This window comes from Lithobates pipiens, unplaced genomic scaffold (assembly GCF_037356315.1).
Source record: "Lithobates pipiens isolate NorthernLeopardFrog02 unplaced genomic scaffold, aLitPip1_a1.2 Scaffold_18, whole genome shotgun sequence".
Taxonomy (NCBI): Eukaryota; Metazoa; Chordata; class Amphibia; order Anura; family Ranidae; genus Lithobates; species Lithobates pipiens.
This window is the reverse complement of record NW_027507758.1, coordinates 542849702-542864220: the sequence shown is the minus strand read 5'-3', so window position 1 is coordinate 542864220 and position 14519 is coordinate 542849702. Positions and strand designations below refer to the sequence as shown.

Genomic DNA, 14519 nt, shown 5'->3' with positions numbered 1-14519 from the left:
CCATTTTGGAAAGTAGACACCCTAAGGAAATTGATAAGAGGCATGTTGAGCCCATTGAATATTTTATTTTTTTGCCGCAAGCGATTGAATAATGACAAAAAAAAAAATTTTTTTTTTTTTTTACACAAAGTTGTCACTAAATGATATATTGCTCACACATGCCATGGTTATATGTGGAATTGTACCCCAAAATACATTCTGCTGCTTCTCCTGAGTACGGGGATACCACATGTGGTCGACTTTTTGGAAGCCTAGCCGCGTACGGGGCCCCGAAAGCCAAGCACCGCCTTCAGGATTTCTAAGGGCATACATATGTCATTTTACTCCTCACTACCTATCACAGTTTTGAAGGCCATAAAATGCCAAGATGGCACAAAACCCCCACAAATGACCCCATTTTAGAAAGTAGACACCCCAAGCTATTTGCTGAGAGGCATGTTGAGTCCATGGAATATTTTATATTTTGCCACAAGTTGCGGGAAAATGACAAACTTTATAAATTTTTCACAAAGTTGTCACTAAATGATATATTGCTTACACATGCTATGGGCATATGTGAAATTACACCCCAAAATAAATTCTGCTGCTTCTCCTGAGTACGGGGATACCACATGTGTGGGATTTTTTGGGAGCCTAGCCGCGTACGGGGCCCCGAAAACCAAGCACCGCCTTCAGGCTTTCTAAGGCCGTAAATTTTTAATTTCACGCCTCACTACCTATTACAGTTTTGAAGGCCATAAAATGCCAAGATGGCACAAAACCCCCACAAATGACCCCATTTTAGAAAGTAGACACCCCAAGCTATTTGCTGAGAGGCATGTTGAGTCCATGGAATATTTTATATTTTGCCGCAAGTTGCGGGAAAATTACAAACTTTTTTTATTTTTTTATTTTTTTTCACAAAGTTGTCACTAAATGATATATTGCTCACGCATGCCATGGGCATATGTGAAATGACACCCCAAAATAAATTCTGCTGCTTCTCCTGAGTACGGGGATACCACATATGTGGGACTTTTTGGGAGCCTAGCTGCGTACGGGGCCCCAAAAGCCAAGAACCGCCTTCAGGCTTTCTAAGGGCGTAAATCTTTGATTTCACGCCTCACTACCTATTACAGTTTTGAAGGCCATAAAATGCCAAGATGGCACAAAACACCCACAAATGACCCCATTTTAGAAAGTAGACACCCCAAGCTATTTGCTGAGAGGCATGTTGAGTCCATGGAATATTTTATATTTTGCCGCAAGTTGCGGGAAATTTACAAACTTTTTTTTTTTTATTTTTTTTTTCACAAAGTTGTCACTAAATGATATATTGCTCATGCATGCCATGGGCATATGTAAAATGACACCCCAAAATAAATTCTGCTGCTTCTCCTGAGTACGGGGATACCACATGTGTGGGATTTTTTGGGAGCCTAGGTGCGTACGGGGCCCCGAAAGCCAAGAACCGCCTTCAGGCTTTCTAAGGGCGTAAATCTTTGATTTCATGCCTCACTACCTATTACAGTTTTGAAGGCCATAAAATGCCAAGATGGCACAAAACCCCCACAAATGACCCCATTTTAGAAAGTAGACACCCCAAGCTATTTGCTGAGAGGCATGTTGAGTCCATGGAATATTTTATATTTTGCCACAAGTTGCGGGAAAATTACAAACTTTTATTTTTTTTTCACAAAGTTGTCACTAAATGATATATTGCTCACACATGCCAGGGACATATGTGAAATGACACCCCAAAATAAATTCTGCTGCTTCTCCTGAGTACGGGGATACCACATGTGTGGGACTTTTTGAGAGCCTAGTCGCGTACGGGGCCCCGAAAACCAAGAACCGCCTTCAGGATTTCTAAGGGTGTAAATTTTGGATTTTACACCTCACTACCTATCACAGTTTTGAAGGCCATAAAATGCCAAAATAGCACAAAACCCCCCAAAATGACCCCATTTTGGAAAGTAGACACCCCAAGCTATTTGCCGAGAGGCATGGTGAGTATTTTGCAGCTCTCATTTGTTTTTGAAAATGAAGAAAAAAAAAAATAATGTATATTTTTTTTCTTTTTTTCAATTTTCAAAACTTTGTGACAAAAATGAAGGTCTGCAAAATACTAACCATACCTCTCGGCAAATAGCTTGGGGTGTCTCCTTTCCAAAATGGGGTCACTTGGGGGGATTTTGTGCTATCTGGGCATTCCATGGCCTCCGAAACTGTGATAGGCAGTGAGGAATGAAATCTAAAATTTACACCCTTAGAAATCCTGAAGGTGGTGCTTGGATTTTGGGGTACCGTACGCGGTTAGGCTCCCAAAAGGTCTCACACTTGTGGTATCCCCGTACTCAGGAGAAGCAACAGAATGTATTTTGGGGTGTAATTTTACATATAACCATGGCATGTTTGAGCAATATATCATTTAATGACAACTTTGTGCAAAAAAAAAAAAAAAAATAATAATAATGTATTTTTTCCACAACTTTTGTCAAAATATAAAATATTCCATGGACTCGACCTGCCTCTCAGCAAATAGCTTGGGGTGTCTACTTTCTAAAATGGGGTCATTTGGGGGGGTTTTGAACTGTCCTGGCATTTTATGCACAACATTTAGAAGCTTATGTCACACATCACCCACTCTTCTAACCACTTGAAGAAAAAGCCCTTTCTGACACTTTTTGTTTACATGAAAAAATATTTTTTTTTGCAAGAAAATTACTTTGAACCCCCAAACATGTAGTGTTTTTTTAAAGCAAAAGCCCTACCGATTAAAATGGTGGGTGTTTCATATTTTTTTTTCACACGGTATTTGCGCGGCGATTTTTCAAACGCATTTTTTGGGGAAAAAACACACTTTTTTTTATTTTAATGCACTAAAAATCACTATATTGCCCAAATGTTTGATGAAATAAAAAATATGATCTTAGGCCGAGTACATGGATACCAAACACGACATGCTTTAAAATTGCGCAGAAACGTGCAGCGGCGACAAACTACGTACATTTTTAAAAGCCTTTAAATGCCTTTACAGGTGACCACTTTAGATTTACGGAGGAGGTCTACTGCTAAAATTAGTACCCTCGATCTGACCTTCGCGGTGATACCTCACATGCATGGTGCAATTGCTGTTTACATATGCCACCAGACCAACGCTTGTGTTCCGCGTTGCGCCTTAGCAGGGGGGGACAGGGGTGGTTTTTTTTTTTTTTTTTTTTTTTATTATTTATTTTGCTTTTTTTTTTTTTTTTTAAACTGTTCCTTTCATTTATATATATTTTTTTATGATTTTTATTGTTATCTCAGGGAATATAAATATCCCCTATGATTGCAATAGGTAGTGACAGGTACTCTTTTTTAAAAAAATTAGGGTCTATCAGACCCTAGATCTCTCCTCTGTCCTCAAAGCATCTGACCACACCAAGATCGGTGTGATAAAATGCTTTCCCAATTTCCCAATGGCGCTGTTTACATCCCGCAAAATCTAAGTCATGAAATGCTCGTAGCTTCCGGTGTCTTAGGCCATAGAGATGATTGGAGCCATTCTGGTCTCTGATCAGCTCTATGGTCAGCTGGCGGAACCACCGGCTGCATTCTCAGGTTCCCTGTTGGGACAGGAGAGCCTGAGAAAACCATGGAAGATGGTGCGGGGGGGGGGACATTCCCTCCCACTGCTTGTAAAAGTAGTCTAGAGGCTAATTAGCCACTAGGATTGCTTTTACATAAAAGCCGACCGCTGGCTGAAAAGAATGATACCAAGATGATACCTAAACCTGCAGGCATCATTCTGGTATAAGCACTCAAAGTCCCGCAACATACCAGTATGTTGCTGGAACTGGTTGGGCATATATTGTATTTTTTTTTTCATGCAGCCTGTGGGCTGAACGAAAAAAAAATATTGATCGGTGGGCATGCCCACCATTAGATACCACCCTTCATCCACCCACTTTCTAATGGTGGGCATACATGCACCATTTATATATGCCGAAGCATGGGGGCATCCTCCCGCAAAAGGTAGGAGCAGATCGTTCCTCCACCCCGTATGCCCCCATGCTTCGGCATATATGCTCTTTTTTAACTGTGGTGGTGAAATCACCCCCGACAGTGCTGGAGTCGCGGCTTTATGTATCGTGGGAGCAAACGCTGTTGCTGTCAAGATAAATAAATCCGCTCTGCAGCAGAATGGCGTACCTGCTAAGCAAATGATGGTTAACAATAAAACAAAGTAACATTACAGTATAACAGTAGGACTTACCATACCTGCAAAGCAAATACAAAAAAAATCGCAAAAAATAACACATTTAACACAATCTGTGCCTAAAATATATATATGCCGAAGCATGGGGGCATCCTCCCGCAAAAAAGTTATGCCGCGTACATACATTCAAACTTTTCCACGGGCAAGCCCTCCGTCGGAATTTTGACTGTATGTACGCGGCATTAGGAGCAAAATCGATCCTCCACCCCTTATGCCCCCATGCTTCGGCATATATGCTCTTTTTTAACTGTGGTGGTGAAATCACCTCCGACAGCGCTGGAGTCGTGGCTTTACATATCGTGGGAGCAAACGCTGTTGCTGTCAAGATAAATAAATCCACGCTACAGCTGAATGGCGTACCTGAAAACAAAAAATGGTTAACAATAAAACATTGCAGAATAGAATACAGTACAAAGGAGCAGAACAATAGAGAGAGAATAGAGAGAGAGAGAACAATAAAACGACAACTATTTTTGGTTTTTTTATTTTATATTTTTTTTGGTTTTTTTGGTTTTTTTACTTTTTTTTTTTTTTTTTTTTTTAACACTTTTTTTTGTAACTTTAACACTTTTTCTGTTGTAACGGTTCCAGCGGTTTGGGTCTCTCAAAATGTGATGGCATCTTGGGAGACCCTGTGAACGTGTGCCTAGCTTGTGCAATGCTGTACCCTGCGCTAATACTCAACTAGTTCATGGTAGCGTTCAAAACACTCACCCTGACAAAGACCAGGCTGGTCAGGACAGCGGGGACAATAAGAACGGGTGTCACGCCTAAATCCGCGCTTGCTACAGACACGACATCTTTTTTGGGGGGCTCGTTGGGTAGGGGTACTCGGGATGACATAAGAATAATGCCTCTCATGCAGCCGGCTTACTGCATCTGGTAGGGGAAGGTGAGGTGGAGCACCGTCTGGATACAGAAGGGCTCTGACGATATCCTCCTGGAATTTGAGGAAGGATCCAGTCCGTCCTGAAGCTTTGTGTAGTACATAAGCATTCAGTATAGCCAATTGGAATAAATAAACAGACACTTTTTTGTACCAGCGTCTGGACTTACGGGCAACTAGATACGGCGCCAACAACTGGTCATTGAGGTCCACCCCTCCCATGTTAAGGTTATATTTGTGGACACAGAGGGGTTTCTCCACAACACCAGTCGCCGTAGAAATTTGGACCGTCGTGTCTGCATGAAGGGAGGTAAGAACGAAAACATTCTTATTATCCCTCCACTTCATAGCGAGCAAATTATTACTGCGCAAGCAGGCTCTCTCCCCCAGCCTAAGACGGGACTCTACAAGCCGCTGGGGAAAGCCCCGGCGATTAGGTCGCACGGTGCCACATGCTCCAATCTGCTGATCAAACAAGTGACTAAAGAGTGGCACGCTTGTGTAATAATTGTCCACGTACAAGTGGTACCCCTTTCCGAATAAGGGTGACACCAAGTCCCACACTATCTTGCCAGCGCTTCCTATGTAATCAGGGCAGTTCTCCGGCTCTACGTGACTATCTCTTCCCTCATAAACCATGAAACTACGTGTATAGCCTGTGGCCCTGTCACAGAGCTTATACATCTTGACCCCGTATCTGGAACGCTTGTTGGGGACGTATTGTTTGAAGGACAAGCGACCAGAAAATTTAATCAGGGACTCATCAACGCAGACAACTTGATCGGGAGTAAACAAGGCTGCAAAACGTTGGTTGAAGTGGTTTATGAGGGGCCGAATTTTGTAGAGCCGATCATACTCAGGGTCTCCACGAGGACGACAGAGTTCATTGTCGCTGAAGTGCATGAACCGCAAAATCATCTCGTATCGTGCCCTGGACATGGAAGCAGAGAACACGCGCATATGGTGAATTGGGTCAATGGACCAATATGACCGCAACTCACTCTTTTTGGTTATGCCCATGTTGAGGGAGAGGCCCAGAAAGATTTTAAATTCGGAAACCGTAACTGGTTTCCATTGTCTGGCAAGGGCGGACTGGGGAATAGTGGCGATGTGTTGAGCAGCGTACAAATTGGTTTGGTCCACAATAGATCTAAAGAGATCTTCGGTGAAAAACAGTGAGTAAAAGTCAAGTGTCGTAAAATCAACTGTTTCCACGTTAATGCCAGGTTGGCCAGTGAATGGGGGAAGTACGGGTTCTGCAGAAGTGGTGGGCACCCAAATAGGATTGGCGAATTCTGCAGGAAGGGCACTATGGGTACGACGGGCCTGTCTTTGTCTTCTTCTTGGTGGCAGCGGGACACTACTTGTGCTTGCCACCTCGCCAGCTTGAACTGCACTTATGGGACTCGCCACGTCACCACGTGTTACTGCAGTGCTGGATGTAGGTCCAGGGTGTACTAGGCCGCTGGTGCTTGCCAGTTCACCAGAAGGTTGAGCGGCTCTAGTACGTCTCTGCTCCATACGAGTGACCTGCGGTTCCTGCACCTCAACAACAGAATACATACGGGATTGGGCACACCTGTTCTTAACAGCGGCCTCATCTCCGTCGTCAGAGCTATCTGTCATGGAGCCGCTGTCCTCTACAGGATCGTATTCTGAGCCTGAATCTGACAGATGAGTGACGTCCTCTTCACTATCTGTCATGCTCAGAAACGTGTAGGCCTCATCACTAGTGTACCTTCGCTTTGCCATTTTGGGCTCTAAATTTAGGGGTACACTAGTGAGACTCACAGGTAAAAAAGCACCTAGCCTGTCAGCGACTGTTTCAAAACGCTACAAAAAAAACTGTTAGCGATCGCAGGGATCAAGCCTGACTCTGCGAACGCTGCAGTTATGTGTGTTGTGTTTTGTAAGTGACAGTGATCGATCGATACTGCACTTGGGTGGGCTGGGCTGGGCTTGGCGGAGGGGCTAAACGCAGGTGCTAGCGGGTATCTGGGCTGATCCCGCTAACAATGCGTTTTGGGAAACCTAAAATGCTGGCAACGCTAATATATATCTGATCAGATACTATATTACTAAGGGAGGTGTATGCTTTGCGCGTGGGTGTTAGCGGTACTGGCACTAACCTGACGCTGGGGCGACGCAGGCCTTATCTGACCCTAAAAAACTTATATCACCCGCCGGGTGATCAGGGGGTTAAACCTTTATTAGGTAATAAATGGCGGGTGCCCTGAAACAAAAAAATATAACTAACCAACCAGCGTCACCTGTAACAGTTATATGGTGATCACTGGTGAAAGGGTTAACTGGGGGGCAATCAGGGGGCTATGCGGTAGTATATGGGGGTCCCTGACGCTATAAAAAGCTGCGGCGAACCCAAATACTTACCTGCCTATCTAGCGTCACCTGTGACACTAATACAGCGATCAGAAAAAAATCGCTTATTAGTGACACTGGCGACGGGGGGTGATCACGGGGTTAAACCTTTATTGGGGGGGTTAGGGGGGCACCCTAGAGCTAAAGGGGGCTAGCCCTAACTGCCCTAACAGTTATTACAGTCACAAATGACACCAATGCAAAAAAAAAAAAAAAAAAAAAAAAAAAAAAAAAAATGCACTTGGTGTCACTGTGACTGGGGGGGGCAGGGGTGATTGGGGGTGATTGGGGGGTGATCAGGGGGGTGAAAAGTGTGCCTGGCGTGTTCTACTGTTAGTGTAGTGTTAGGTGCAACTCACCGATCCGCTCTCCTCGGTGCCGGAACGAAAAAGACCGACACGAGGAGAGAATACATCACTTCCTCTCCTGTGTTTACATTACAGGAGAGGAAGTGATGTCACGGGGGATTTTCATTCGTCGGGAGCGATCGCGAGGGGGTGGCCATGAATGAATGGCCGTCCCCTCGTCCGGGATCGCTCCCGAACGAAAACCGACCGCCGCAGGCACCGGGCGGGGGCCCGATCGGGCCCCCGACCCGCGGGAGGCAAATCACGTACATGTACGTGCTTATGCCTGCCCGTGCCATTCTGCCGACGTACATCGGCGTTAGGCGGTCGGCAAGTGGTTAAGGACCAAGCCTCTTTCTGAGATTTTTTGTTTACAAGTTAAAAACAGTTATGTTTTTCTAGAAAATTACTTAGAACTCCCAAACATTATATATCTTTTTTCTAACATCCTATAGAATAAAATGGCGGTCGTTGCAATATTTTCTGTCACACCGTACTTTGCGCAGCGGTCTTGCAAGTGCACATTTTTTGTATTAAAAAATAAGACAACAGTAAAGTTAGCCCAATTTTTATTTTTTTTTATATTGTGAAAGATAATGTTACGCTGAGTAAATTCATAACCAACATGTCACGCTTTAAAATTGCGCCAGCTCAAGAAATTGAAACTTTTACCGTAAAAAATTTCCATAGGCGACGTTTAAAAAAAATTCTACAGTTTGTATGTTTTGATTTAAAGAGGAGAGCTTAAATTATTGCTCTCGCTCTACCGATCGCGGCGATACCTCACATGTGTGGTTTGAATGCTCACGTATGTGTTCGCTTCTGCACGTGAGCTTGGCGGGACAGGGCGCGTTTAACCAATACAATACAGGGCACTTTCGCCCCCTTCCTTCCCAGCCCAATTTTCAGCTTTTAGCGCTCTTGCACTTTCAATGACAATTGCGTGGTCATGCTACGCTGTACCCAAATTTAATTTTTATCATTTTGTTTGCACAAATTTTATTTATTTGGTGGTATTTATTCATGACTCTGTTTTTTATTTTTTTTGCGATATAAGCGAAAAAATAGCAGAAATTTGGAAAAAAAACAATATTTTCTTTATGCAAGTACATAGGAAGGAGTGGATAGAAACACTCAGCTGTCAAGCCCCATTCATATCTCTGCATAGCGGGAACTCGTATTCCCACATGCTATTTTTTAGCGAGGTGGGGAGGAGTTTTGGAGCATTTTCACTCATCACACATAGGACAGCCCACCCACCTGAATGGGCTGCCCTGCACGCAACAATCGCCCCAAAGAAGCTTCAAAACTTTTTTTTAGAGCGGAGCATCAATTTCACTTTCAGGCCCCATTAGCATAGTGGGAGTGCACATTTTGTGGCTCGTTTTTTTCTGTGACATGCATAGGTCAGCCCATTAATTTCAATTGGCTGCACTATATGTTGCTCATGATACATTTTGGTGTTTTGTTGGTTGCGTGTTTTGTACTGTATATTTTGCAGCTTTTGCCACTTGTTTTTTTCAATGTGTATTTGCTTCTGTGCTTGGTGTCCCATTAACAATTAAGGGCACTGAAAGCAACTAGTAATATTAGGTGTATAAAGGTGGCTCTTCACTATACAATCTGATTGTACAATCTCCTTTAGCTTTACCAAATTTATATAATAGGAGAAAACACCTATCTAGCAAATCGCTCTGCATCCAATCTGGCATGCTCATGCACTACATAGTTGATGGTAGATCTAAAGGAGATTGTACAATCAGATTGTATAGTGTATGGGGAACTTTACACAACCCAGGACACACTTCTCCTGTTTTCACTACTACAGCTCTATCAACATAGGCTGTTATCTCATCTCTCATCTCCTGCACACTTCAAAATTCCAAATGAAAGCGCTATGCAAGATTAAACTTAAAGGCTAAGTTCACCTTTTTTTAAATTTTTTTTTATAAATTTCAGCTCCCCTATGTGCCAATATACCATCAACCTAGGTTCACACTGATAGTGGGATTGAAATTGTGCGAGTTCAGCTGAACCCGCACAATTTCATACCCGCATGTCAGTCCAACTTCGGGAGTGTTTTCAGAGACATCTGTGTGGGTTCCCGCACAGATGTCTATACAAATTGCACCCCGAAGTCGCCAAAAGTATTTTTCTCCTATGGATCACAGGCATGCAAATAGTTTTGCACTCCTGTGACCCGTTTCTGCTCTCTGCTGACGTCACAGAAATCAGCCAAGGCACCACATCATCCCGACAATAAAGTCTGGATCCACCAGGTGCCTGGACTGACACCTGTCTCAGCCTCTCAGCAAGCCACTGAGAGCCTGAGATGGCCGCTCCCCACCCCACAGCTCAGTGCTCCAATGAGCGAGGAGCTAACAAAGCTTATTGACAGTCTACAGCTCTCTGCTCGAGGAGCTGTGAGAGCCAACCCATCGGTGATCCACCTAGGTAAGTATGAAACTGAAAAAAATAACTTTACTTCTCTTTTAAGCCATGTAAATCAAATGATTAACAGCTTCTACAGACTACTGACACCAGAGCATGAGAATATTTTATTAAAATAGGGTGGTTCCACAACTTTCACATTTTCCCACCCTTTCCTTTGACAATCAACATCTGCCTTGACAAATTCCGTGGTGAACAGATTAAAGGGTTTGTAAAGTCAGAAGGTTTTTTTTATCTTAATGCATTCTGTGCATTAAGATAAAAATCCTTCTGTGTGTAGCAGCCTCTCTAATGCTTATCTGAGCCACATCTCGATCCAGTGATGTCCACGACTGTCTCAACCATCCGGGACTCCCTTTCTCATTGTCTAATACACAGCAGCGGCACCATTGGCTCCCACTACTGTCAAACAAAGTCAGTTAGCCAATGAGGAGCGTGAGGGGTGAGGACGAACCGCAGCTTCGTGTCTGAATGGATACACGGAGCTCTGCCTCGGCTTGGGTGCCCCCATAGCAAGCTGCTTGCTGTGGGGGCACTCAAAGGGAGGGAGGGGCCAAGAGAGCCAAAGAAGGACCCAAGAAGAGGAGGATCGGCTGCTCTGTGCAAAAACACTGCACAGAGCAAGTAAGTATAACATGTTTGTTATTTTTATTGAAAAAAAAGGAGACTTTACAATCACTTTAAGGTTATTGTGCTAGTTGTGTGGCTATACAGAAAATTCTGGGGTATGTTACCGACATTCATTAGAACTAAAGAAGTGGCTTGGATAAGCTGCAAAATGTCTTCAGCATTTCAGAATAAGTCTAGCTGAATGTGACTAACTACTACTAGACTATACTATGCATGCTACCAGTATAATAATGGCTATAATATAGTTTAAAGTGTATGTATAGTGAGAACATTTCTTACCTTCTTTTTTTTTTATTTTGTTTTGCATAATATGGGGATATGATTTATGTAGTTACAATAACAATAAAATATATGTATGTACAGGCAGTCCCCAGGTTACAAACAAGACACTGTAGGTTTGTTTTTAAATTGAATGTGTTTGTAAGTCGGAACAGGTACATTTTTTAAGTGTAGCTTCAGCTTTTTTGATAGCATAGGGAAGGGTTAACACCCCTGGAATGTTTATTTTGCTGTCTGTACCCCTGTTCAAAAGATTTCACCTCACTTTCTGTCCCAATGATAATTGGATTTTGTAAAATTTTGGGTTGTTGTGGAATCAAGGATTGGTGATAAAGCATCAGTGGAGACACCTTTTTCCCATAATAACTCTAATGCCGCGTACACACGACAGGATTTAAGTCCGGCAGACTTTCGACGGAGTTCTGACGGAGTTCTGACAGAGTTCTGACGGACTTTCCGAATGAACGGACTTGGCCACACACAATCACACCAAAGTCCGACGGATTCGAACGTGATGACGTATGACTGGACTAGAATAAGGAAGTTCATAGCCAGTAGCCAATAGCTGCCCTAGCGTCGGTTTTAGTCCGTCAGACTAGCATACACACGAGGGGATTTCTGGGTCTGGCAGAGTTCTGGCGGAAAAATTTGAAGCATGTTCCATTTCTAAGGTCTGTCAGACTTTTGTGAATCAAAAGTCCGTTGCAGCCCACACACGATCGAATAGTCTGCCGGAATCATTCCGTCAGACTTTTGATGTTGAAAAGTCCGGTCGTGTGTACGGGGCATTACAGCGGCAGAATTTTCCTTCCTAGGGGTAGATTTCCTCTCACTTCCTGTTGTCTCCCTCCTTTTGTAAGTAGGAGTCATTTGTAAGTCGGATGTTTGTAACTAGGGGCCCGCCTGTACTGAAAAGACACCTTGGTCCCTACAGCATATTCTCACAGCATGGGCTGGCAGGTCTGGCCTAGCTGAGGGTGGATTCCTGTCAGCAAAGCCAAGTGACCAAAATATCGGTTTTGGGAGGGAAGGGCCTTGGGAGGTGTTACCATTTTGTAATCGTTTTACTTTCATTCATAATAAGCAGCAGCTTCATTATTTGATTATTTTAACTGAAAGTCGTATTACATGACCGTGCAAATACCAAAACAGAACATTGTCATGACATTCCGTTTGTGTTCTCTGGAGAGTGGGAAGAGAAACCAAATCATACTAAATTTATGTCTTGATGTTTCTAAGAATACCATCTGCTTAATCATTCTGCTTAATTATTCTTTTGATGTGCTTTTGATTTAAATGTCAGTACAAGCCACGCATAAGCAGGCGCTAGCCTATAAATTTTGGGAGGTGCGTTGCCAGTAATTACTCATTTGATAAATATGAATAAGTGGAGCTTTTATGTGTGGATTTACTTGTTTGGCATATAAATCAGGATGTCACACTCTAAATTCAGTACTTTGCAACCATAAACCAAAGAGATTTCACATGCTAGAAGTGTAAGAGCTGAAGCTGTAAACAGATCTAAGAACTAGGAGACCAGAGACAACAAAGCTTCCTCTCTACTGAAATCACCGTAATCTGGACTTATTGGGTAGCACTTTTATCTCAATCTACAATCGCCTCAACTATAGTTGTATAAAATGCTTTTTTTTGTTTTATTTTTATTTTTTTTATTCACTTAGCAAACAGCAACTTCCAAATTTATGTTCTTTTTACTAAACCGCTAAAGAAAGAATGTTTTTCCCAATAATACACCAAAACTGATGGACAAATGCAGAATGCTGCCAACATACAAAAAATATACAGTACTTGTCCAGGTATGTCCCACTCACCTCAGTCAAGGCTCATTTTTGATCATAACGTAGAAAAGTTAATGTCCAAAATGGACATAACATCCCCTGGCAGTGGGTGGAATTTAAATAATACAGGGAATATTTTTTCTAGGATTTTTTCATTTAAAAAATGATCAATTTGAAGTTATTTTCCTCTGCATGTATTGCTATTTATGAATTTATGGTATTTAAATATTCCTTCTCTCTCTTTAAGAGCCTTCCTTCAATTTATATGGGTTTAAAGTAGATATAAACCCAAAATCTCATATAAGCTTCGACATGGTAATGTCAGTTCAAAAGTCATTTTCAATATTTTTTAATCTGCAGCTTTCATTAAAATAATACCTGGGAATCCTGTTATAAAATTCCTAGTTCTGGCACTTTCTGTTCTAGGGTGCTTAGGCATTCTATCCCTGTTGTATGGGCTTCCAATGGAGACTACAAGTGGCTAATTCAATGCCAGGGGTCCATTTAGTCAGGGCCTAAGTTTAGTTAAAAAAAAAAAAAAGTTATGTTGCTGGCTCCCTCATTAGTTAAAATATTCGTCCTCTAGCGCCCTCCACCACCACTACTATAATACAGCTTTGTAGAATAGATGAGATAGATGGAAACGGCAGGCAAAGTCTGTATTTTCGATAAGTGCGTATGACAGGTCCTTCAGCTCTAATACCCACACCCACACCAGAAGGTGGTAGGAGCAGCCGTTAACAGAGCCAAGGGACCTTTCATACGCAATCATCAAGAATACCAACTATGTCTAGCCTTTCTGTCCACCATCTCCATTCATAGAAGCTGCACTATAGCAATAAAGGCAGGAAGGGCAGATGAATGAATGGTCCACCTCCTCTATTTATAGGTTGCTAGATTGAGGAAGATTTCAACGAATGCACAAGGGGCGCATCATATTTGTTTTGTATGAAATGTCCCTGCTAATTTTATTTTATTTTTTTTATTTACTAAGCGTAGGTTTTCATTTATCGTTTTGGGACTAGGTGAAAATTCTGCACATCAGAAGTTACTTTTCATGCAAAAAAATTTCAGGATAAATGCTTTCGAACCTAGATATACATTATAAACAAATTACAGTATATTAGTTACATAGTTACATAGTAGGTGAGGATGAAAAAAAGACACAAGTCCATCAAGTCCAACCTATGTGTGTGTGATTATATGTCAGTATTACATTGTATATCCCTGTATGTTGCGGTCGTTCATACAATCAATATGTGTGAGCTATATAGAGAATGATAACATTGCTGAATTTAGGTCATGTGCTTCCTCTTGTTGATTATCAATATCAAATTCCACTTGTAATCAGAACTTATGTGTGAACATTCATAAAATATTCCAGGCTCTGCCTCCAGGACTTTGGCAGCCATGTTGCCTTTTAAGTACTTCAGACCTGCCATTTGTTTTTATTTTAACCAAAGCAAAAAGTATTATGCATAACTAACACATACATAATGTTGTAT

At 42.3% G+C, this 14519-nt stretch overlaps 1 protein-coding gene across 1 annotated transcript in view; it reads left to right on the top strand.

The window, feature by feature from the left end:
* Nucleotides 1–14519, top strand: part of LDAH (lipid droplet associated hydrolase) — a 351093-nt gene that overhangs the window by 330068 nt on the left and 6506 nt on the right. The window lies entirely within an intron of this gene.